General features: G+C 41.8%; 1 long non-coding RNA gene across 1 annotated transcript in view; it reads right to left on the bottom strand.

The window, feature by feature from the left end:
* LOC122200893 overlaps window positions 1-27,175 on the bottom strand; it is a 156,513-nt gene that overhangs the window by 105,724 nt on the left and 23,614 nt on the right. The window contains exon 2 of the long non-coding RNA XR_006193974.1: window positions 17,311-17,386. This is a non-coding gene — a long non-coding RNA (uncharacterized LOC122200893). The remainder of the gene's footprint in view (window positions 1-17,310; window positions 17,387-27,175) is intronic.

Genomic DNA, 27,175 nt, shown 5'->3' with positions numbered 1-27,175 from the left:
TTTGAACTTGGTTCAGGGTTGCTAATAGCAAACAAACAAAAAGCCCGAAGAACATACTCATTTTGGGGACTAAATCATGAAACCATAATCACAAGGAGAATCTGCTTCTGTGCCATGAATGCAGGAGCAGTCCTGGTTCGATAAAAGCTCACAGCATCAGATTAAAGCAGATCACTAGCTCTTAGATGTGATATGCGTAAAATCTTTATTCCTGAACATGTGCAGCTTAAAAATGTTCCATAGTTTGAGTTTGACCTTCAAGTTAAATGTCTTCCTACTTTATGATGCAGGTACAGTTCTGAGCTCCCAGCTTCTTACAGTATTTGTTTAGTTGAAAGCAATTCATATCGAAAGAATGTGTTTAATACTACATTAAGATATAGTTGAAATGCATTGATTTGAGTGCCCAGTATTATTCATTTAAGAAACATTTACGTATCGTCTATTTTAGGTGCTGGCTGGTAAAGAAAATACAACAGCAAGGAAAAAGATACAAAGCGGGTGAGCTCATGACTTGCTTTTGCACCTGTCAGGGAATGGTCTCTTGTAAGAAGAGAAGACCTGGAATGCCAGAGCTGAAGCAAGCTGGTGGCACACTGTGAGCAGATCCATCAGGGGAAGGTCATATGATAAGACGGCCCTGGAGACCAATCTGCAGGGCAGGAAGGAAGGGAGAAAATCACAGAGACAGAATGAATAGGGTGGGGTAAGCGCAGGAAAGAAGGAAAGAAGAAGAAAGGGAGGGAGGGAGGGAGGGAGAAAACCACAAAGAGAGTAAGAATAGGGTGGGGTAAGGGCAAAAGAAACCAGACAGTAAGACACAAGAGCCATGTGATGACTGATGAAGAAGTGGGACTGGCAAGAACGTGACACAGTAAGGCCACCACTGCAGGAAGAGTGCAACAGGTGATGGGGAGGAGAGTGGGAGACAAAAAGACCAGAGCACAAACGGGACCCAGACCTCATAAGGGGTACATGGCTGGTGAGGATCTTTATTTCATTCTAAGTGATATACGAAGCCAATGGAAGATTCCAAACTGAAAAGCAGTATGTGCTAAGTTACAACTTCAAAGACCTCTCATACTTCTGTGTGGAGTATGTTCTGGGCTAGGGCAAAGATAGAAGCGAGGGGATAATTTTAGAAGATCATTAGAACTCCCAGGTTGAGAGATGAAGGCGGCTGAGTCAGAGGTGGCAGTAATGGGGGTGGTTAGAAGCGGTGAGATGCTGGGGCACCCGGGTGGCTCAGTCGGTTAAGCATCCAACTTCGGCTCAGGTCATGATCTCACGGTTCATGAGTTCGAGCCCCGTGTCGGCCTCTGTGCTGACAGCTCAGAGCCTGGAGCCTGCTTTGGATTCTGTGTCTCCTTCTCTCTCTGCCCCTCCCCTGCTTGTGCTCTGTCTCTATCAAAAATAAATAAATATTAAAAAAAATTTTTTTAAAAACAAACAGAAGTGGTGAGATGCTGGGGCATCTGGGTGTCTCGGTCAATTGAGCATCCAACTGTTGATTTTGGCTTGACCCCATGTCAGGCTCTACAGTGACAGCTCAGAGCTTGGAACCTGCTTCCAATTTTGTGTCTCCCTCTCTCTCTGCCCCTCCCCTGCTTGTGTTCTATCTCTGTCTCTCAAAAATAAACATTAAAATTGTTTTTTTAAACAAAGAAATGGTAAGACGCTGAATGTATCCAATTTTTTTTTTTCTTGATGGTTTGAGTTTGGAGTGTGAATGAAAAACCCAAGTCAAGAACAGCTAAAAGGGTTGTGACTTGAGCCACTGCTAGAATGAGCCAGATGTTACTTAGGGAAGAGGTGAGGGAAGAAGGGTGTAGGGCCAGAATTAGGAGTAGATGAAAGTCATCAGCCTCGCTATGGTAGGGCCATCTTTGAATCTGGATAAGATCTCTTGGGAAGTGAGAGCAGACAGAGAAGACAGGATGTCCAAGGACTGGGTGTTGGACTATTACAGTATTTAGAGGCTGGCAAGATAAAAGAAGGGAGAAGAAAAGACAGAGTGGCCAATGAGAAGAAGAAAAAATCAGTTAATGAAAATGAGACAACAACTGATCAACTTTGTAAAATGCTATGGATGACTTGAGTAAGACAAGGATGGATTATTGTGATTGGATTAAATAAGATGTCAGGGCGCCTGAGTGGCTCAGTTGGTTAAGCGTCCGACTTCGACTCAGGGCACGATCTCGCGATCTGTGAGTTCGAGCCCCGCGTCGGGCTCTGGGCTGATGGCTCGGAGCCTGGAGCCTGCTTCCGATTCTGTGTCTTCCTCTCTCTCTGCCCCTCCCCCGTTCATGCTCTGTCTCTCTCTGTCTCAAAAATAAATAAAAGTTAAAAAAAAAAAAAAATAAGATGTAGGTCATTAAGAATTACAAAAAAAAAAAAAAAAAGATAGTTGCACAGAATGATGGAGAGAAAAGGCTCTTTGGTATGGATTCAAAAGATAAATGAGGGGGCACCTGAGTGGCTCAGTCAGTTAAGCATGCGGCTTCAACTTAGGTAATGATCTCACCGTTTGTGAGTTCAAGCCCCACATCGGGCTCTGTGCTGACAGCTCAGAGCCTGGAACCTGTGCTGGATTGTCTCCCTCTCTCTCTGCCCCTCCCCCACTCACGCTCTCTCTCAAAAGTAAATAAACATTTAAAAAAAATTTTTAAGATAAAAGAGAAGATAATACGGATATAGTAAGTACTGGCAGATTTGCAGTTTTGTAAAAACAAAAAAAGGGGGAGGCAGAGAACTTAAGTGGCAGTAGTTCAACTAGATATGTGGTCAACAGATTTTAATATCTCTCAGATATAAGAATATATTTATACAACGATGCACATGATCCAATTCAGGGAAAATGATAATGCAGAAAAGGCAGAAAACAATTTCACGATCAAAGTCCTTGAGTAAGCAAGACTCTGGGACCCAATGCTCATTTCAAAGGACACAGCATAAACTTAACAACAAATAACCCACCCATTAAAATGGAAGAAAGATGGGGCCCCGCCTGGGTGGCTCAGTCGGTTAAGCGTCTGACTTCGGCTCAGGTCACAATCTCGCGGTCCGGGAGTTCAAGCCCCGTGTCGGGCTCTGTGCTGACAGCTCGGAGCCTGGAGCCTGTTTCAGATTCTGTGTCTCCCTCTCTCTCTGACCCTCCCCATTCATGTTCTGTCTCAAAAATAAATAGACATTAAAAAAAATTTTTAATGCAAGAAAGAGTATATAGTTTTGGATATAAGTATGTCAGATTTAGAGAATTAGTAGATTTGGAGTACGGGCTCCTATGCCTTTCCTCCCTTAAGAATCCCCACACCTGGGGGCGCCTGCGTGGCTCAGTCGGTTGAGCGTCCGACTTCGGCTCAGGTCACGATCTCGCGGTCCGTGAGTTCGAGCCCCGTGTCGGGCTCTGGGCTGATGGCTCGGAGCCTGGAGCCTGCTTCCGATTCTGTGTCTCCCTCTCTCTCTGCCCCTCCCCTGTTCATGCTCTGTCTCTCTCTGTCTCAAAAATAAATAAACGTTAAAAAAAAAAAAAAAAAAAGAATCCCCACATCAGGCTCTCTAGCATTCAGCTACACGCCATGATCTGTTCAACTCCTCCACCAGATATTTTCTGTGCAAACAAGAACTGGTTTCCGTCATGTGCAACTATTAATCCGATGTATGCTGGCAAGCATTAGCTGTACTTGCCTGAAAGCCGTGGCAAATATCTAGGCCCTGAAAGGAATTCTATCATAAATTAATAAAGCATAGTTATGTGTTTTTGGTTTTTGGTTTTTTAGTTTTCTTAATCCAGTTAACTGGATATTCTTTTCAGCTAGATAATTTCCTAGCACAGTCGGTGTATAAACGTCTCTAAAGCTACAGTATTCCAAGGACATCAGGTGGCACATTCACAAATGTAACCATCACCGTCAGGTATGGAATGAGAGACTGCAGTAGCTAGGTCAAGAAAGAAACATTATTTCCCTCTGATGAGCTGTATCGTACACACCCCTCCTAGAGATCATACAAGGAAAGGCACCCGGGCGGAAATGTTAACTATTACTGTGTAAGATAATACTCCACAGAGGACTCCTGAAAACGGTATCACTTCTAGTTTAAAACTGAGAAATGGGGGGAACTTAAATCTGATTCAAAACCACAGGTGAAACATCAAGAGGAATAATAACAATTTCTTAAGACTGACTGATCTCCAGTGGGTCCACAATACCCTTTCCTTTACATGGAAGCGTAACTGGCTCACAGACCACACGTCTTGTACTGTTCAGGACAATCCAAAAACCCTAAGTTTTATCCCATCTCCCCATTTTTCCCCTGACACATCAAAAATTAAAAGAGTCTAAACATTGCTGTATAAGTTATGTCAAACTATATCTCCAGAGACCCTCTGCAAACCAGAAGGACACAGAATTTCTATTATATTTTGACGTTCAATGTGTTTTCACATAAAGATACATTTTATTAGGGAGTCTGGGTGGTTCAGTCGGTTGACTGTCCCACTTCAGCTCAGGTCATGATGTCACGGTTGGTGAGTTCGAGCCCCACGTCAGGCTCTGTGCTGACATGTCAAGCCTTCCTGGGATTCTCTCTCTCCCCCCTTCTCTGCCCCTCCCCCACTTGTGCACGCGCACGCATTCTCTCTCTCTCAAAAATATGTTTTTTTTTTTTAAAAGAGACACATTTTATTTAAAAGCTCATAGGCACGCATCTACTCCCGTACTCAATAGTGGTGCTGTCATCTGTCCACAGTAGACAGAAGTCACTGGTCTTCAGTCATAGTTTTTTAAAACCATCTCCAACCAGTATCTGTTTTCACGCTTCTCCTAAAGGACGATGCTGGCTTTTTTGTTCTCATCGTTTAAAAATGCTTTCCACTGATCCGCCAATCAATTTGTCTGTCGCTATCTAATTACAAAAATGCTTATTCCCACACAAAGGATATCTTCACTTGAAGTGTAGTAAGAGAATATTAACTTGACTTTGATGATTTTCTTTCATCCTTTCTGAGCACAATTCCTGACACAAAACGACAGAAGTGGCCCGAGCACGTAACTGGATGGCAGCGTGGGGGCAGTCCTCCACCTGTGACTCCCCCATGGCTAGTGCTTTGGGGACAACCAGTTCTGCGCCAAAGATTATCCCTCTCAGAGCAGCATCTCACAGTCCAAAATGAAGACATTCCTTTCTCCATCCCATTCTGCCCCATTAAAGTTCTGCTTTCAAATGACTCTTCAAAATCAAAGTAGTAATTGGCCATCCTACCTAAGTAAGTCCTTTTCCTGGGCCAGGCACCCCTCTAACTATTTTCCAGGAGCCATCTCCTTTAAGAGTTGAACGGAGGTGTCCTAAGCAGACTAGTTCTCTGACAGGATCCTACCTCTGCCTTTCCTCCCTTAGGAGTCCCCACACCGGTCCTCAGGTCCTCCGGCATTCAGGGAAATACCATGATCTCTTCAATGCTCTTCCACTAAAGAGCTTGCATTTTGTATGCAAAGCAGAATTGGTTTCTGTTATTTGCAACCACTAATCCTATGCATACTGGCGATCCTTACTTGGGGTTACCAAAGAATCGTGGCAACTATCCCACCCTGAAAGGAATTCTTTCATAAATTAAAAATTAAGCATAAATAAACTTAAAACCACCCATGAGCAAGGTATTATCATTCCCAATTTACACACAAGGACTCTGTGTTCTACCTAGTTCACGAAACTGAATGCAGGGTAAAAACACTCTGCGATGGTGTTTTCAATGTGCAGTATTTCTAATTCTATTGGTAGATTTAAAAGTTCTGGAAATAAAGATGCCACATGAATGCATATGCTCGGCTTTTTTTCATTTAAAACAAACAAGACTTAAAAATAAAATTTTCTGCTAAGACTACTTCTTTACAGAAATGGCAATTTGAGCATTTCTCTGAACCATTCCTAAGAAAAAAAACACTGCTTCCATTTTTTGTTAATTTTCCAAACTTTTGTGGCCAAACGGTCTCCGAGTGTTGAAGCACCACAACGCCACGTTCAGATCCAGCTGCCCTTGCAAAGCTCTTCCCGCACAAGGTTTATGAAGTTTGCAAATAGGCTGATATAAAGCGAAAACTGACTTTCTACCAGGCATTTCTCTTTCAACAAGGTCACCTTTCTTTAATTCTCTGATGATGAAGCCTAGGCAAGCTCTACCTGGACAGGCCCACTCAAACGGCAGACCCGACAGGATGCCGTAAAATGCAGCCTGGCAGGGTTGCCCCATCTTCTCTCAGTTCTGGGCACCTACCTGACCCCCTACCCGCCACACCCCCTGCCTACCTACCAGACACCCTCACAGAGAAAACCCACAAGGAAGCAGGTCGGGAGGAAACCACTATGGTCCCTGATCATTTGATCTATTTTGTATTAACCTAAGCAGGAATTTATTTTCTACTCCTCTGCTAAAACCTTTATCAGCAAAACAGTGTCTACATTTCTCATGTACGTTTGGTTCTGGCCACGGCTGATCTGATTTCAGCTATTCCCACGACACAGCCTCGTTCTGACTGCAAAAATCTGGAAGATTAAATTATTATTTTCTCTGAAGTTACATCTGCTCAGCACAAAACAGAATCAGCTACTTCCCATGATCAGTTTACACAAATAATTTAAATAAACAAGACCTAAATATGGGTATTTTGTGTGCGTAGCTTTCTCCATGATTCTCTAAATTGAAATGTTGTGTGACAGAGAATCAATTAAAACACAAGGGCTCACTTCTCCCCTCTGGGTGTGCTAACCTGAGCAGGGAGCTGTGTAGGTGAACACAAAACCAGCCACCGTGGGCATGAACCTCCGTGACGACAAACTGCTGAGTCATGTTCGCAGTCATGTGGTCGGGTGGATGGCTACCGGACCGGACAGGGATTCTCAGGGCGCAGATACAGGGGGAGAAGGCTCTCCGTACTTCATTAAATGTCACACGCTTGAAGCGGTTCAAAAGGAGAAACAGAAAAGGAGAGACCTTTTCTAAAACTGCAATGTAACAATGAAAGCCTCGTTGTTAAGGCAACAGTCAACAAACAGAGATCACTGGTAGCAATGATCTTGCCCTAGACAGACAGCTTAGATGCTGAATTAAAAAAGAATTCAGCTTGGATACTTTCAGGGGAGTAAACGGATCTGGAATTGAAAAGATTTCTTAATGCTAGACTTACGAGTTTCCAAAAAGTTATTCGTTATCTTCATTTGCGGCTTTTCAGAGTCACATCATCACGTCAGGGTTAAATGCTTGTGTAGTGACTGCTTATTCTCTAGGAATGCATGTTTGTTATTTTTCCCCTTTCCCTAGGTAAGGGTTCCGTAAAAAGAAACATATGAAATCATTATACCTCAAAGGTCTAAATAACCGGAGGCAGTTTGTTTGGTTCTGTGACTTGGTGGTAGAAAGAAGACCTTTAAGAAATAGTCCTTTTTTTAATGTAAAAATATATATACAGAAATTTTTATTTTTGTATTTTAACATAATTATCAAGTTGACTAACATATAGTGGGTACAGTGGGCTCTTGGTTTTGGGGGGTAGATTCCCGTGGTTCATCATTTCCATACAACACCCAGCGCTTGTCCCAACAAGTGCCCTCCTCAATGCCCATCCCCCACTTTTCCCCCTCCCCCACCCCTATCAACCCTCCCTGCGTTCTCTGTATTTAAGAGTCTCTTAAGGTTTGCCTCCCTCCCTCTCTGTGTGTAACTATTTTTTCCTCTTCCCCTCAGTCTTCTGAGTCTTGCACATACGAGTGAAAACATAAGAAACAGTCCTTTAATAGATGCCTGCATTTAATTTTATGAGAAACCACCTTACAAAGTTGGAATCATCTAAAACGGATGTGTAATTAAAAACAGTCAATTTGTATCTTGCTAATATTTGCAACATCCCCTTAATTGTCAGAACAGTCTTCCCCTCTCATAAAGTCCCTTTCCTCCTCTCTACATCCTTTCCCTACGCATACGAAGAGCTCCCCCCCATTTTTGAATTAAGTAAAATAAGCTTCATCTCCTTAATCCCATCACAAAATCTTTTATTTAAGAACCCCTGCTTTCTTAAGTGAACCACTATTAAAACTGACCAGCAATATTACCGCATAAACTGAATTTGAGAGGGGAGATGGGGTAATGTTTTATGCCGGTTTTCAGTTGCTCCTGAGAGCCTGTGGGCAGACCTGTGTGTGAAGGCCACTGAACAGAGACACCAAGCACCCCGACCTGATCAGAACGACTGTGCGCGATCACCCATCTCCCGCGACATCTATGTGTGTCTCTTTATCGCAGTTAGGCAACGGAAAATCCACTCTGTGAGACTCTAGCTGTAAATCAGCGTCAGGAGCTAAGTGGCCACAAATGTAACTATGTAAGGGGTCGCCACATACCAACAGACGGGCAGAGTCAGAGAACGAATTCCTCGCTGTGATTCTCACCCCCACTTTCTCTCATCAGTCTTCATAGTCTACACGAATACATCTGGAGGAATAAATGTATCTCAATGGTTCTATAAAATTAAAAACATCTTCTGTATTTCTTCTTTCTCTTTAAACCACTTTCAGAAAATAAAAGTCAGGTAAGCCCCTTAGCAAAGTTTCACTTAGGATAATGATTCCTTAATATGAAAAAGGAATGCTCACAACAATTTGTGCACTGGTCACCTGATACCACTGTACTAAAGCTATTATGCTTTTTTGGCTTAGTAAATAAAAGTAAGCATAAAGTTTATGAATTAGAAAACACTGTTGAGACTGTGAAATCTAATTGACCAATCAAATCTTCTCTCTACCTCTTAATCCCCACACAATTATCTCCGCCTTCTTTCCCACCACACACACACACACACATACACACACACACACACACTCACTCACTCACTCACTCACTGGCACATTTAATTCTCTTGCTTTGATTCTGTCTTTCTACCTGGTACTTCTGAGCCATGTTCCAGTACAGACAATCCTTCTCTATTTACAGTATCATTCTCTTGGTTCCATTAACACAGGTTAGAGTTGTCCAAAGGGAAAATAGCTATCGAGGATCAACACAGTAGATTGGGAAGAGTATGTCATGAATTCCTGGCTCTGCATTTTCACTTTACAACCGTGGGAATGTGAAATAAAAAAATGTGGATTTTCTTTTTGTCTATAAAGTGAAGCTAAAATTAATTCTCTGCCTATCTTATACAAATAGTGGTAATAACAAATGACATAATTTCCCTGTGACTATCAACGTGCTACTAAATTTTTAGTTGTAATTCAAATTTTGAAAGGCGGTGTAATAATGGAGGCAACCTGACTTTTAATTCCTAAACTTTGTGTGTGTGTGTGTGTGTGTGTGCTGTGTAAACAAAAGCAATTCAAATATTGTTATCACCCACAGTGCACGCATCCAGTGTAACTGAGACAGAGTTTACTGTGATAATGTAACGTAATGGCGGATATAAAAGCCCAAAAGCAAGAGAGGAAGCTCACGAGATCGCAGCAGAGAAGAGAATCAGGTAGAAGTTGCCTTCGGCAAGGGAAAGTGTGGCAACTTTGTGGTTTTAAAAGAAACACTAAGTAGAGTTGATACCCAGAAGCTGAAGGTGCCATGCTGAGTTGCCATCGTCAAAACCCAAAATGTTTATTCTTTATAAGATACTGTGATAAAAATGAAAAGGTAGTTCAGAGATGGAGAGAAAATTTTCTCTCTCTTACATACTTATAAACTTCTAAGCTCTCTCTTGCTCTCTCTTTATATATACATACTTATACCAAAAGATTTAATCCAGCATATTAATAAATTATTCACAAGAAGACAAGCAACCTAATGAAAGACGAAGAAAGATTTCAACAGTATTTCATTAAAGATATATTAATGTCCGATAAACACATAAAAACTGGTTGACATCATAGGTCAATGGGAAAATGAAAATTAAGATCACAATGTGATACTAATACATACTATTTAATTTAATACATTTAATACTATTAAAATGGCTGAAACTTAAAAGTGTGACAGTAACAGGTGTTGATATGGACATGAAGTCATGGTGATTTTTTTTTTTTAACTTTGGAAAAAATGTAAAATCTTTCAATCACACTGGAAAAAAGGTCGGCAGTTTCTTATGAAGAAAAAAAAACACTTGCTATATAATTTGGGAATTTCACTCTTAATTGTTAACCAAAAGAAATGAAGATACATACGAATATCCATAGGACTTTTATCCTTAATAATTAAACACCGGAAATAACCCAAATATCCATCAACACGTAAGCAGATAAACAAATTAGAATATTTCCATACAATGAAATACTGCTAAGTTATTAACGGGGAGGGGACCCACTAACACCTGCTACATTTTTAATGAATCTCAAAAATATCATTTTCACTAAAAAAAGGCAGCCTCAAATAATTATACAGCATATTATTCCATTTACATAAAATTCTAGAAATGGCAAAACTGATTGATAAACGGCCAGAAGCAGATTAGTAGTGGTCACCTGGGGCAGAAAACAACTCAAGGGGAAAAGGGAATTTGGGGGGTAATGATCTAAATGTTCTGTATCTTGTTTGTGGTGGTCCTTATCAAGTATATAAATTCAACAGAACAAATCAAAATATAAATTTTAAATGTATGTATTTTATAGCTAGTAAATTAAAAACCTCTATAAAGTTGATTTATAGAATCTTTCTTTTGAAAGAATCTGTGTTACGATTTTGTTTGCTAAAAGTTTAGACCCAAGCCAAAGACATTTACCCCCCAAAACTAAGACATTCTAGAATGCTAACAACCACAATTTGCATAAAGGCCGAACAATTAGCAATATCTATGAACCAAAATACAACTTTTTAAGAGCAGAAATTGCAAGAGGTGCAAGGAAAAATATCTAGAATGGCACCAATAGTTATAGTCTGCATGCCACTCCGTCCATGACATGGCACGCAGACACCGCAAAAACATGCAGAAGTCCTAAAGCATACAATAAGCGGAAGAGATATTATGAACATCTATCAAACTTTGCATCCTTATGATAAAGTATACATTTCAAATCCATACTAAATATTTTAAAAATTTAACATTTGGATTATGAAAAGCCTCCTAACTATCATAAATTAAACATTATAGGAATTTCATTCAAAGAGAGAAACAAAAACCCAAGACACCATCTTTCCTAGAAATTTACACGCGTATATATGCTATCCATGTGTGTGTATTAGCTTCAGTTAATGAAGGGATAAAAAGTTAGATGCAGCCTTGCTAGAAAATGATAAAGATAATACATAAATCATAATCTACGGAATACAATGAAAGCAGTGATATACAAGATTCATAATTTTAAATTCATGATTTTAAATACTCAAATCAAGAGAAATTACGAATAAAAATTAAAAAACCAGTTACATCTTTTTGAATAAGAAAGCAAGCATGAAATAAAAAATAAAGATAAAATAGAAAAGTAACAGAGCAGATGAGTTAGAAACAAAAAAAAATCCAGCCAAGTAATTACACCACAAAGTTGTTTCCTCTAAAAAGTCCCTGAAAAAGATAAATAGGTAGCAACTTCGTAAAAATCAATGGAAAAGAGTCAACTGTCAGAAACAACAATGACAAGGAAAATAACCCTGAAACAGAAGATTTAAAAGTCCATGTTGTGGGGCACCTGGGTGGTCAGTGGGTTGAGCACCTGACTGTTCATTTCACTCCAGGTCATCATCCCACAGTCATGAGACTGAGCCCCGTGTCAGGCTCTGCACTGAGCAGGGGGCCTGCTTAAAAATCAATCTCTCTCTCTCCCTCTCACTCTCCCCCTCTACCCTGCCCCCCCTCAAAAATATAAATAATAAATAATAAAAACAGTATGATTACCGTAGTCAAAGGACACTGAACAAATTCAACGCCCATTCCCGAGTAAAAATAAAAACAGATTTCCTTAATGCAGACACAGACAGAACTTCTGCTAAAATCAGGAGTGAGACAAAGATGTCTCGTAAGCTGCCATTTTGTAGACGTTTCATGAGAGACTTTAGCGAAGGCAATCCGTCCAGAGAAAACAGAGCATTTCTACCGGAAAGGAAGTGAAGAGGCCAGCTAGGTGTGCATGCTGGTGTCACGATCCTGTACCTGGAAATCCCAACACATTTATCAGACACAAGAAACCAATGTCCATTCTAATTGTTAGCAAGTTCATGACTTTGAGAGAAGCTGTTTCTCTGTAACAACCATCAGCAGTCTTCATTTTGCTCTAGAAGTCACAAAGATTACGCCCGAATCTTCTTTAACCTGACAGCTTGAGAATTTGACCAAAAACTAAAACAAAAACAACAAACTTCACCATTCCCCCAAATCTGTTCTTCTGTAAGGATGCCTAAATCTTTCAAACAGTCCTTAAATGGTTATCAGTCTTGTCTTTTTTTTTTTCCTTTTTGATGGAATATTTTGTCAAGACCCTTGTTAAAATACTGCCAGCCAACTAGGACAGCATGTAGCAAGTATGTTGCTCAGGACGAACTAAGAGCAAGCCGACTGCTCTCCTGAGTGTGAAGATAAAGAGAGAATTGATACCTCAAATTGTGATGCTGTGAAGGATGACAGGTGATGTTCTAACAAGTACACGGGGATGACAGGTCTATGATGAGTTTGAATGTTTGCACAAGGGTCTCTGTCCCCGCACAGTAGTCTGCACTGTGTACGCTGGTTAGGGAGGCCTTTGACACCCCTCCCTGACCGTGGGTGGTAGAGCATCACAGGCAAAAGGACGCAGGGAGGTGTATCTTGTACTGACACAAACAGGTGACCCTAAGCAACTTTCATTTATCTGAGCCACAGTTTTCTTACCCATAAAAACGGAAACCAGTAAACTTCAAAGCATTTGTGAAATACAAAGTTCATATGAAAAATTAGAAAAATAGGCTGCCAGTTGCCTAAGATCACTGGTTTTCATGTATTTAACAAACGTGTACTGTAGGTGGGCCAAACGTTATCACCAATACAAAGGGAGCATCCCTGAGGGCCTTCCCGTGGGAGGCACTGGACATCTCCCTGTCCTGTCCATGCAAGGACAATCAGAGCCGGGAACAGAGCCGACCACCAGGGCTAAGAGGCGGGTGCCCATGCCCGCGCTGGAACCACCGAGGAGTCGTGAAAAGGAGCACCGGACTTCTTTGTATGTCTTTTTTAAAACTACGGGATAACTCAAATATTGACCAATAATAGACAATAAGAAAATAAGCATTAACGCACTGGCCATTCATCTATAATAAACCACAACATTTTGCTATGTTTGACTCATTTATATTTTTTTTAAGAAACAAATAGTAGGTACAGGTGAAACCCCTCTGAATTTTTCCTAAATTCTATCCATCACCATGTTTCCTACAAGTAACCCCCCATCGCTATCTGTTACTTGTTCCGTAAACCACTGTACAGGGTGACCTGTGTTTTGTGACCTTACCTAAGTGAACTCACTTCGCGCATTCTTTAGCAATTCCAGTTTTTTCTACTTTATATTGTTATGTCTATCCACTTGACACGAGGCAGTTATCTACCCATTTTTCCGTATTTCCCCATCATCTTGTGGAGCGTGTAAGTGCATCCAGCATGTACCGACTGGAAACAACGGCAAGGTGGATATCCACGTGCAAGCTCCCTCTAGGACATGGGTCACAATCTCCGAGCCCGTCACTGTCCTAACCCTTCACAGGCCTGACGCAACCCTCTTCCCTCCACCCTGCAGGTGTGCAGTCAGGGCTCCAGGCTCCCAGCCAGCTGGCTCTCTCCTTCATTTCTACCAACGCAAGGACATGGTGGAAAATCTGAAAGGGGGAGAGAGGAGGCAGGAAGGGAACCCTTCCTGCTCTGAGGTGAGTCCTCTCAGCAGTGGAGGGTGCGAGCAGAACCTAGTCATTAACCTCTGCCCGTCCCCCGGCTGTGGGTGAGGGTGAGGGTGAGAGCAGGACCTGGTCACTAACCTGTGCCCATCCCCCGGCTGTCGCCAGAAGCACCTGCTGTCCAGGAGCAGCTGCTTTGTCCCGCCCGTCACGCTCAGAACACCAGTGACGCCATAACCTCTACCATAAATCCACAAAGAAAACATCTACTTTGGACGCAGGTCACTCCACAGACACAGACACACATGGCACATATCCCTTCCTCACTAGTTGCTGCCGTTCTCAATGTTGAGCCTTATTAAGGAAGAAGTAAATTATTTGATGAAGGGAATACTCGAGATGGAAAATTACAGGCTTCAAAGAGTTGAGTTCAGTGAATGAGCTGAAAATTCAATACATCAATTTATGGAAATTTCCTTTTCTATTCATTGCCTGAGTGCTAATGAAATGCAACAATGAATATTTTTATTTATTTATGTACCTAATACTTCACACCCCTTGAAAGTATTTCAGAATATTTGGAATATGACAGCCACATTAATTAAAATGGTAAAGAACATTTTCTGCATGCTGATACTTTAAAAGGACTTCACATCATGAAATGTGTGTTATTAGCTTTGCAATGGAAAGAATCAGAATTAAATTATTATTTAAGAAAAATGATTGCTGGACCAAACAGTGCTACTTAGTTTTCTTGAAAAGTAGGCCAATAACAGAACACGAAGTTTAGAGATGAGTACATTGAAGTAAAAGACAAAATGTCCTTAAAAAATCACGCTTCTAATAGATTTGTTACGGCTTTCTGACTACACCGCGACTGCCGAAGACTGAGCTGATTTCTGGGGCACAACTGTCTACAGCTCAGCGTGTCCCCCGGGGGCAGGGTCCCACGTATCTGGCAGTGGCAGAGTGTAGGCTCACAACGGTACGAGGGGCTCAACAGAAGTCTAGTGAGAATGACATACCTCCCAAGAGGACAAAGCTGCTCAGAGGTTTGCATCTTCGGAGGGAGATGAAGGGCCAAGAGGGAGATGATGCGAGTTAAGCGGCCCAGCAGAAGACGCCGTTCTGCTATCTCGGCAGACATGCTCTTTTACACACTGGCTCTTTAAGCATCTCGCGTAAAGTGTTCACAGTTTTGTGACCTGACCACGGCCCTGTCTGGGGTCTGCCTCTGGTTCCCATGTCTGTTTCCTAAAGGAATAGTTGTTTGTAGACATGTAGGGTTTGGGTTATGGTGAAATCAGATTAGGCGGTGGGGGTGGAGGGTGGAAGAAGGAGACAACCTCAGTGGGGAGCGTGTTAATCCCTGTTAGTTTTCTCCTGATGAGTGAACACGGGCTTGGCTGAACGCACACTCCCCAGGGAGCTCATCAAGAGTAACAGGTCAAAGCACATCCACTTAGGGCATCAAATTACAGACGTGGAAGACTTGAGACAGAAGAATCAAAATTAAACATTCGCAGAGTCTGTCCTTTTTCACAAACATTGTCTCTTCAGGACCATCTGCTCCACGTGGAACAGAAAGAACACCAGTGAAAGGAAGAGAGCAGAGGAGAAAACGCTCTGAGTTACAAGCGTCCTGGGTTCTCACTCCACTTTTCCTCTCCAGCGTCAGGGGCTTTGCAACAGCTCACCTCCTGGAGCCAGCTTCCCGAATGTGAAATACAAAGCAGCCAGAGGAGGTGGTTTCTAAGGTTCTGTGCTCTGACGTGATGACACGATCAGCACCCAGGTATTTCTCTGTGTCTGACACACAGGAAATTTGATGAAACGCACCTATTGTATGCTCTGGCTGGGAAAGGATATGTCACAACCACACAGGGAAAATTTAGCTGCAACACAACAGGCGAGCCACCACTGAGCATCCCGGACCTGGCCACATTTTTCTACCCACCTCACGGACCTCAAGGACGTTTTAGTTAAGTTCCTAACTTCCTTCCTAGTCAGTGTAGGGGAAGAAACAGAGAGGCCTAATATTTTATTTAAACCCTACTCAACCTAATGCAAGGTGGTATTTGGGTTTTCCCTTATCACATGTCCTTTCTTTCAGTACAAACTCATGAAATTTTAGAAAAAGTATTGCAGTGGTGATTTATTTCACATTAGATCCTAATATCCTAAGCTTAACATTTTAGATGATTTACGAATGTAACCAAATGATGTGAGAAAATGAAGAAGAGATTGATGGTTTGAAAATTTCAATGTTAAAACTGTTTCAATGAAATATTCTCTCCTGAAAAATCTCTCCTATGCAGACTCAAAAGCAGAGGCTCATCAGAACAGATTATACTCAAATCGAGGTTTTAATAGGAAATCATCACTATCCTTCAAATTAATTTCTAAAATATGTTTTTGAAATGCTTTTCATGCTCTCTAAATTTCATGATAATTTCATTACTGTAATCTTTCTTTGCTAATTAATGATTGCAAATTCTTTCGGGCGATTAGCAGTTCTTTTTAAGAATTCTGGCTAACTAAGGGCGCCTGGGTGGCTCAGTCGGTTAAGCGTCCGACTTCAGCTCAGGTCACGATCTCAGGGTCTGTGAGTTCGAGCCCCGCGTTGGGCTCTGGGCTGATGGCTCAGAGCCTGGAGCCTGCTTCCGATTCTGTGTCTCCCCCTCTCTCTCTGCCCCTCCCCCGTTCATGCTCTGTCTCTGTCTCAAAAATAAACGTTAAAAAATATATATATATAAAAAAAAGAATTCTGGCTAACTAAATTGCTTCTGAAAATATGGCTCTGTTGTTGTGACTAGTACACAAAGCACTAGTGGAAAATAGGGAGAATGCCTATTGCACGATCACAAAAGTGAGAGTTAAAATCACCTAACGAGGCTTTTTTCCCCCTAGCTGGTGCAAGAGGGATTTCTAACACTAACCTAATATCTCAACTTTGTTCTTGATGATGACCTGGCTACATTTTGAAAAGAGATCATGAAGCTTAGCTCAAGATGACAATTTAAAACATTTGGCTACAGAAATGTCTTGCACATAACAAGTAACAATTTTTTAATAAGCCCTCGTGTATCCATCCAAGATTATCAACATCATTCCTTCCTCATTTCATTAGGATGTTTCTTGAAATATGAAACTTCATATTTAGATCCTTATGAGGAAAAGAATCAACAGGATTTTGAAAGAAAGGCACAACATTTCTCTCACAGGTGCTCAGGTTTAGGAAATTGATGCAAGTACCAAGCTGTGGAAGGTACATGGTCCTCAAAACCCAGTGGCCCTGGGTTAGGACAGTGACGTGACAGTACTGGGGCCTATGTGACTCTGATGACCTCTCAGTGTTTTTACCTACACAATGAAGTAAGATCAGGCACCCTACTGACCTCACGAAGTGTCATGAAGATAAGCAGACTTCACGGCATCACAGCAATAGTGTTCACCATCGTGCTTAGCAAAGGACATTGTACTTGTTCACTTACCTGCTTCCCCACTAGGCTGAAAGCTTCTCCAGGCCAGGGATTATGTTTGAAGCGTCTTCATATCCGAACACGTTGCCTGAAACAGAGTTGGTTTCATCAACAGTTAAATGGATAAATACTTTAACCAATTGGGCTCTAGACAGCAGGCGAGTGAAACTTTCAAAGAATCGCAAATGATCCCCCAGGTAAAAGTCACCACTACGGAAGCCTGGACGCTGGGTGGTAGGCCAGCCTTCCTCACTTGTGACATTAATGAACCCAAAGTGGAGACCAGCAAGACAATCACCTGCAGGAAGTGACTGATGGAAGACTTAGAACTTAAAGTATTTTTCATCCAAATTTTAAAAACAGAAGTTTTCTGACATTTACTATTGTGACTGAAACGTGAATCATCTCTTTGTATTTGAAGCACACCCATGCCACAATTTCAGGAAGGGTGGCCATTCCTGGAGGGATGGGTGCCCCACACTTGCACTCATTTTCAGCATAGTGCTACACACTGCAAGCTATTACGGATTTATGCAATCTTGTATCAGGTTTCATGAAGTCAATCCTCAAACAATGGACAATTAGCTTTAAAATAATTTTTTAAAGAAACTACACATTAAAAATAATTCCTGGGGTGCCAGGGTGGCTCAGTCGGTTGAGCGTCCAACTCTTGATTTCGGTTCAGGCCATGGTCCCAGGCTCCCGGGACCCTACATTGGGCTCCAAGCTAAGTGTGGAACCTGCTTGGGATTCACTGTCTGTCTGTGTCTCGCTCGCGCGTGCTCTCTCTCTCTCTCTCTCTCTCTCGCTCTCTCTCTCTCACTCCCCCCCTTCCCGGCTCACACATGAACATTCTCTATCCTTTTCTCTAAAATAAAAAAATAAAAAAATTTAAAAAATAAATAAAAAGACTAATTCCTAATAATGCAAATGAAAGCAGGTAAGAGTTCATGCTTCTTTCTGTCCTAAAGTGAGTTTGTCAGCTCACATTATGAAAACAGTAAGTGTCTAAACACTCTATAAAGAAAGTAAATAAAAATGTTCTGATATAGGGCACTATTAGAAACAGAAATCTACACTCACTAGTATTATTTACCATTAATATATAAAACTTACTAATTTAAAAATATTGTTTATTTCATATATTTTTATTGATATTTTATATACTTATATTTATTGGTCCAAAAGAATTCTTAGAGCAGTGGTACTAACATAATTTAAAAATAAATATGTTAGAACTGTGTATGAACGTGTTTTTTACTGACAGAGTTAGAAACGTTTAGACCTCTGGGAGAAAAGTGATAGTAACAGCCAACATTTACTGGGCATAATGTATGACAGTATAGTTTCCCCCATTACCTTACTCCCCACAAATCTCTGTAAATATTATCGCTTTTTTAAGTGTGTAAATCTAATATATCATAATCACACATCTACCTGTTACATAAGTTATGAATTACAATAATGAAAGTAACATTTGTGAACTTACAACCTTAGAAAAAGAATCCTACAGATAGCCTTGAATCCACCATTGTGGTCCTCCTGGGCCCCAAACCCCAGATGGTCTGTATCATGAAACTCAGTGTTGATCATTACTACGCAATCTTTGAAACACAAATGTATCTTTAAATACTGTGTTTACTTGGGTACCCTCCCATGCTGGGTGCAGTCTTCTGTGACCTGCTTTTCACTTAAGATGATGTTCCCTCGGGGCGCCTGGGTGGCGCAGTCGGTTAAGCGTCTGACTTCAGCCAGGTCACGATCTCGCGGTCTGTGAGTTCGAGCCCCGCGTCGGGCTCTGGGCTGATGGCTCGGAGCCTGGAGCCTGTTTCCGATTCTGTGTCTCCCTCTCTCTCTACCCCTCCCCCGTTCATGCTCTGTCTCTCTCTGTCCCAAAAATAAATAAAAAAACGTTGAAAAAAAAAAATTTAAAAAAAAAAGATGATGTTCCCACAATTATTTCATATACGCATCTCATTTACTTGTCTACCAAGGGATTTTTTCCTTTTTGGTTCTATTTCCATTATTTTTATTACATTCAGTACTGCTATGAACATTTCTGCATATTTCTAGTACATAAATACGACAGTAAATTTAAGGTATATTTCTCTTTTGTGTGTTGTTTTTACTGTTATTTATTTATTTTGAGAGAGTAAGAGAGTGAGAGGGCATGTGCACAAGCAGGGGAGAGGCAGAGAGAGAGAATCCCAAGCAGACTCCACGCTGTCAGCACAAAGCCCAACGTGGGGATCGATCTCACAAGGTGTGAGGTCATGACCTGAGTCAAAATCAAGAGTTGGATGCTTAACCAACTGAGCCACCCATGCACTCCTTTAAGGTATTTCTAATAAAGGAATGACCAGAGAGTAAGAATGTACGTGTTCAATTTTACAAAAAAACAAAGTATTCTGCAAACTGATTAGGCAAAGCTCCACACCGACTAACCAAGTAAGGTGTCTTCATTTTGCTGAGTGGTTTTTCACAATGGTCTTAATCTCATTTCTCTCAGTAGCAGTAAGTTTAGGATCTTTTCATTTATGTCTATTGGTGTACCTTAAGAATGTTATAGAAACTTCTTACCTCTTAACTCTCTAATTTCTATTACATCAGTAATTATTCCTAACACTGCTTTGTCTCTTTTTCTCCCCACCTGACTTGATTCATTTTAACAAATTTTGATTTTTTTCTTATGTAACATTGATTTCAATTTCACAGATTTCCGTCTTTATTAGGCTGTTAAAATTTCTTTGGGTTTATTATACTATGTTATTCTGATAAAAATGACTTAATTTGGGAGGCAGAAAAGATGACACATTTTACAATGACATTTGTATGAAACATCTAGAACAGGTGAATCCATTTCGACAGAAAATACATGGGCAGCTGCCTGAGACTGGATGCGGGGAGTGGGGGCGGGGGGGACGGAAACGAACTGGCCGAGAGGAACAGGTACAGGGCTCTTCCAGGAGTAACGACGGCGATGATGAACTGGACAGTGGCAGAGTCTCTGAACGCTATGATGCCGCGGAACTCTTCACTTTAAAAAGAATAATGTTTGGGGCACCTTGGCAGCCCAGTTGGTTGAGCGTTGGGCTCTTGATTTCAGCTCAGGTCATGATCTCACAGTTGTGAGATCAAGACCCATGTCGGGCTCTGTGCTGAGCACGGAGCCTGCCTAGGATTCTCTCTTTCTGCCCCTCCCCAACTTGTGCATTTCCCGTTTTGAGGGAATCTGTATTCTCCTAGCCTCAAACTACAGTCCCGTTATCTTCATATAATTTTCAAATGCTACTGAAGATGCCTAAGAAACACTTCTCAGCTATCTTCTTACATCCACGAGATTCATCTTTTGTAACCAGTTTCAAATGTATCAAACACAGTGTAGGTGTTCAATCATTTTGCCCTGAATTTATCAGGTCATAGAGATTCAGCAATGATTTTCCACTCTGAAAGCTAAATGTTGATTGTTTAGGCTTAGACATTAAAACACAAGACCCTTAAAAACAAAAGGAAAAGCACAATTTAAAAGTCCCTTCCTTGGGGCACCTGGGTGGCTCAGTTGGTTAAGCGTCCAACTCTTGATGTCAGCTCAGGTCATGATGTCACAGTTGTGAGATCAAGACCCACATCGGGCTCCGTGCTGAGCATGGAGCCTGCTTAGGATTCTCCCTCCCTCCTTCTCTGCCCGTCCCTCACGCACACCCTCACTTGTATTCAAAACCAAAATTTTAACTTTTTAAAACTCCCTTCCTTTACTTTTTCTTCCGTATGTGCATTTCACACAACATTTCGTGTGAAATTTCACACAACATTTTTTTGGCAGCAGGGACCAAGAGCTTTCAGGATTCCTCACGAAAGTCGAACTCTGACTCTCACCACAGATGCTCTACCACCGACGTCCCATGTGACTGCGACCAATGACAGTCCGCCCCCAAGTCTGCCTTGGCGTTTCCTCCTCCTGACTGCTGATTTCTGTAGTGCACCTTTTCTTAATCAGATCATTCACTTCAGTGGGATCAGTGCAAACACACAGTAGGTAATTAAACAACTAAACACATTTTTTTCTCTAGAAGTTTCTGTAAGTACTCATGTTAGCTTTGGACATGGTTATGACTCCACCCTCTTTGCAGCTAACACTGATATCAGATTGCCCAATGAATGGGAGTATACAAATGCCGTATTAAGTCTACTCAGAATACACAAAAAAGAGCATCACGAACATGATTGTCTAAATAATTCAAATTCAATGTTAAGCAAATACTACCAAGTAGATAAGATCTATGCAAGAAAAATATTTCAATAAAAATTTTGGCAAAAATTGGTTACATTTCATTCATAACCAGGTATCTAGTTTCATTTATTATTTAATGTTTTGTTTATTAGTGGTGGGTACACTGTTCTAATAAGAAATAAAAATGGTTGTGAAAACTGTTTTAAGAAATCAGTTTTTAATTCCAAATCTATAATTAATGTTTGCTAGTATGAATAATGTTAGTAATAACTAGTATTGGTTTTGCTTCTAGAATAAGTCCGTAAGAAACACACCAGCAATATTCAAGTCACTGGGCTAAACATTGCACTGTCCAGTCAATTCTTACATTCATTTATAGAAACTCCTTACCTGGCAATATTTTTATTCAATACAGTCTACATCTTCAAGAGCCTCATGTTTTGCAGGCCTGTTTATTTGGTGTCACGTAATAAAGAACCATTGTTTGCTACTGCTTGCTCTTAGTTCTTTCACTTGCTTTTTCCAGTGTTTGAAAATATCAGCAACACATACTCCAGCAAAAGACACCATAAAGATATTGGTAGATTTAATCTCAGAGCTATGTACTTACAAAAGCAACTTCTAGGCATAAATGTGTCTGAAAGTAAGCCCCAAATGAAAAGAAAATCAAAGTGCTATCAACTTTGAGGTTTGGAAAGTACCTTAGAAATGATGCAATCAAATACTTTCCTCAATTTATAGATGAGGAAACTCATCTATATCATAATGCTGGTATAGCCAAAGTTTGTAAAGTCTTAGGCAAGAGACATCCTGTGGCATCAAATTCTTTTTGCTCTTTCTCTGAATGTCTCAGTTTAGATTGGGAAGATATTTTCCCATGATAATTACAAACACTTAAAATGTCAAGTTTGGAGAAAGAGAGAAGCACGGTATCGATATAAATCTGTTAGTACACTGTAGACTACATATGCATACACACACAGATATACACAGATATAAATAAACAGATGACAGAAGAGAAAAAAAGATAATACATAGATACGTTTCAACAGTTTGAATATCCAAGATTTTAAAAGTAAACTGATCATTATTTGTGTATTATGCTCTGTGACTGAGATGGAAAGCAGTTTATGAACTACTAATATAGCAACTATGATGAATTGACAATATTTATAGAAAATGCACCTCAAATGAACTGCGGGTTCTTCTACTCACTACTGATTAAATGTTCTAAGCCTCAATGTTAGTTTTTCGTTTTCTAGGAAAGGAGTGAAACATCCATTACCTACTGATGCTCCAGAGTGTTAAAAATTAACAGTAAGTCAAGTTAGCAATATAAAAGGAAAATAAACAGTAAGTGTAATGTTTTGTATTTATATAGCCCTTGAAGAGAACGATCTCATCGTATTTTTAAAATATATTTTAAGATTTTTTTTTAAGTAATCTCTACACCCAGTGCGGGGCTTGAATTCACAACACCGAGATCAAGAGTCACATGCCCTACCAACTGAGATGGCCAGGTGCCTTCATCATATTTTTAAAATAACACTGTGAGTGGCACGTGGGTGGCTCAGCAGGTTAAGGGTCCAACTTCAGCTCAGGTCATGATCTTATGGTCCGATAGTTTGAACCCCAGGTTGGGCTCTGTGCTTCTGATTATCTCTCTCTTGCTCTCTGCCCCTCCCCCACCACACTCTTTCTCTCTACCCCTCCCCCACCTCTCTCTCTCTCTCTCTCTCTCTCTCTCTCTCTCTCTCTCCCTCTCAAACGTAAACATTTAAAAAAATTTTTTTAAATAACACAGTGATCTAGGCAGGGGAAATGTTGGAATTCCCAGTATAAGGCAGAGGAGGGATACTAAAGTTCATATGATCGGTAGTGAAAGGAAGAACCCAGATTTCAGCGGAGACCTTCTCTTTCTGGGTTTAGGTAGCTACCCCATCAAACTACACTACTTTATGAAGATTATCTCAGACAGAACAAGGCCAGGCCTGACACACCTAGATGACTTTGTCAAGCACTATTTACACTTGTGTTTTCCATCTTGACAAATGATCCCACCTGCCAGACTTACCTCCAGGCTCCAGGGGAAGCACAAAGCTTCACCCCCCAAAACCTAACACCGGGAGGGCTCGCCAGCAGGGAAGGGCATCGGGAATTTGTTTCTGAGCCAATAGTATTAGGAAACCAAACAGTTAGTAGCTGGAGTTTTGGTTGAGACAAGTGATCAAAAGCTCTGGTTTTCTAAAATAAGGTCTCCTTAGATGAAGTTGGGACAGACGACCTGGACAAGGTGTTCACACACATACTCACCCAGTTTGACATGGTATTTGCCAGTTTGAAACCAGTAGCAAAATGAAATGATTACATCCATAATAATTAGTGAATGCGTCCCCTCACTCTTCAAATACCCTGATATGTACGACGGCCATGCCTCATTTTGAGTTAAAAGCAAACCTCTCCACATCTTTTGTCCTTTGTGTGCACACATGTCTGACAGAAAACCGGCCAAGGTGTGTACGAGTCAGCAGTGGGCCCCAGTCATGCCCTTCTCTCTCAGGGTCACAGATCACAGATCTGAGACGGAGTGAACAAAGGTGTTCCTCTTAACATCCCTCCATTATGAGAGAAAGAGAACCTGACATAAACTGGCTAAAACCAAAAGGCTGTTATTGGTGGTGGCGGTCATCATCTTCGTCGTCCTCCTTCTCCTCCAACTGACTCTACAGCCTTCGGCCTGAGCCTCATTCTCATACGGGATGTCACCTTATCAGTTCTGGTTACAGAACAGCTGTGGCAGCACTCACCTCCAATCACAGCTTTGCGCCTGCTGGGAAAGAGAAAGCTTCTCTCTTCCAACCAGTGAAGCCCGAGTCTCAGTCCAAGATCTCAATAAGCCTCAAGGTGGAAACGTGAGTCTGGAACCCACCACTGTAGCCAGGAGGTAGAACCCATCACGGAACTCCTGTGGGGCTGGGGGAGGGGGGGATCCACCCCATGTGGTCCACATGGGCTCAAAGTAGGAAAGAGGCGATTCCCCAGGGGCACTTCGTTAGAAAGAAGGAATGGATGAGAGACAACAAAAATAGTGCTGATGCAGTTTTGAGCGTTACTTGGAACCTAAGTAACAGAAGCTTGATCATGATGAAATGGAAATCACGTCAAGGACGCTCACAGTCTATCAACATTGTAAATAATTCAGAACTGCTATGGCGTTATCGTAGATAAACCCCACTGCCTGAGAGCCAGATGCAAAGGTACTGATGAGTACAGATTTAGAGTGAGCTTCTCGGACACCCGCCGAGAGAGCAGCCTGCAAATCAACCACCTCTGCCACCACCGTGGAAAAGAAATGTCCATCAGGGACTCAAGTTGTATGCGGGCCCGGCCACTTGAAGTCATCCCCCAGCTCCTTAACGCTGTGCTCACTGTATTTTCCACCTTCTCATCTTTGGTGTGCCTCATTACGCAGGTCCCGGGGCTGTATCTTCAAACTCACTGATCTTGTCTTCTACAATGTGTCATCTGCAACCCCTCCCCCCATTCCACCTAGAAATGAAGTGTGGATCATTTGTGTATCTTCCGTGTCCACACTTCCCGTGTTCAATCCTTCCCAGAGTTCCTTGAACACAGAGGCTGAAGCCATCATACCGTCGTGACCTTTGTCTACTGATGCTGTCATCTGCATCGCTCCTCAGTCAGCGCTGGTTGACTTTTCTCACTTTTCTCACTACTTCTCTGGTACCTGGTAGTGATGTCTGGATGTCAAAAACAGGAGTTTACTATGCTGCCTAAGAAATTACCACAGACTTAGCAACGTGTGCAAATGCATTCTTGGTTTCTGTGGGTCAGGAACCCAGGCATGGCTTAGCTGGGTACTCCGCTCAGGATTTCACAACCCCGCCATCAAGGTCTCCCTTGAGCTGCCTTCCCATCCGGGGGCTGGGCTACAAACCATCTGCTTCCAGGGATGTTCAGGTTGTGCCAAGAACTCCCTCCTAGTTGTACGATGAGGGAGGAACCCGACAATGGTGGCAATACTAGGAGCTGGACACTCAGGGGGGCAGGGCGGGAGGGAGCCCATTGGAGTCTGTCCGTCACACCAGACCTTACACTAAAACTGCACAAGGTCAACTGTTGGAAATAGTTTTAGTCTTTGGGTCTTGCTTTCAAGCCTTGAATGGAGGCAACAGAGCATCATTTACTTTCAGATCAAATAACTTTCCTGTCGGGTTAAGACCATTTTGAGCTCTCCACCCAAAGCATCATCGATCCCAAGTTCCCCTCTAAGCGGTAGAAACAGGTACTATTCCAGAGCCCGTGTGAGAGGTGGATGCTTTTCCTCTAATCCTCCTACCCTATTCCCAGGTAATTCCTTATACACAATACTAACCACGGTCCTGCCAGATGCGCAAGGTAGGTCCTCTGCGAACGGCCTGAGCCTTCTTTCTTTGCAGCTCTCTCCTCGGCACTGTGGCCTGCACTCCGCAAGTCCAGTCTGGTCTCTGTTCTCCCAGCTCCCCCTCTACTCCTCAGAGGCAGAGTCCACCCTGCGGCTGTCTCCCCACACGGTGGCAGGGAGCTCTGCCCACAAGGTGGCTGGGGGCAATCCTAGGACTCACCCCACGGCCCCTCTTCTCTCAGGGATCAGCATCCTTCAGTGGCTGACGTCCAGTGTCTTGAGAACTACTGCCTCCTGTACTCTGTCTCTTTTTTTCGTTGTTTCAAATGGAAATCCGGTTCCTGTTACTCGATTTTAGATAGAAGCAGACTTTTTAATCCTCCTTATTCTTAAAAGGCAACAGCTCAATATGTAGCACAACTTTATTAAGAAGCTCTTTTATGTCAGGTTCTGGGAAACAATGAGAAAAGCCTAACACCTTGCCTCAACAAACGCAGAGTTCACTCTGTGCCCCGGACACACAGACAGTTCCTCACGATACTACAGGGCAAGTACGCTCTAAAATAAGCTTATACGAGTGCTGTGCGAACACAGTGTGTGTGCTCCCCCTCGGAGGTAAAACGGCCTCGTATTCAGGCGTCTAACGTACCATCTGCACACTTGTTAATAAATGTTCCGGCGCTTAACAAATCTGGAAGTATCTCTCCTGGTAAACGTTATGATATAACAATAACATACAATGAAACCTTAACTTGGCTGAATCCAGTCCATATGTTCAAAGAAACCAAACCTTGTAAAATGTATATAACTCTGCACCCTTGCTGAGGCTGTAAGCAAACAGAGTTCACTGTATAAAAACAAAACAAAAACATTTCTACTTAATCTTTTGCCCCTCTTAAAACTAAAATTTAAGGAGTTAGCTCTTTAATCCTTTGGAAGCCTCTCAAGGCTTTATAACCTGTATTTTTCAACCTGACAGATACAGTGAGTTTGTTGTTACTCAGCACTGTGATCCTGTTGACCAATGGAGGTTTTCTCTTCCTCTCTTGCCCTAGTTTTCTTTACAAGTAGAAAGGTCACTCGAAAAAATGTTTAAGATCCTCACCCACCACAGCATTCCCTAGAGAAATGTAACTCTCCAAGTAGGATGAAAAATATTTACAGACGTCAAAACTCAAGCACACAGTCTTACTTTGTAGATCCTGATAAAGCCCTCTCTGCCTCGAGTCTAGCGTTTCACTCTC

This window comes from Panthera leo, chromosome D1 (assembly GCF_018350215.1).
Source record: "Panthera leo isolate Ple1 chromosome D1, P.leo_Ple1_pat1.1, whole genome shotgun sequence".
Taxonomy (NCBI): domain Eukaryota; kingdom Metazoa; phylum Chordata; class Mammalia; order Carnivora; family Felidae; genus Panthera; species Panthera leo.
Note: the sequence above shows the minus strand (reverse complement) of the source record. Positions and strands in the feature narration are given on the sequence as shown.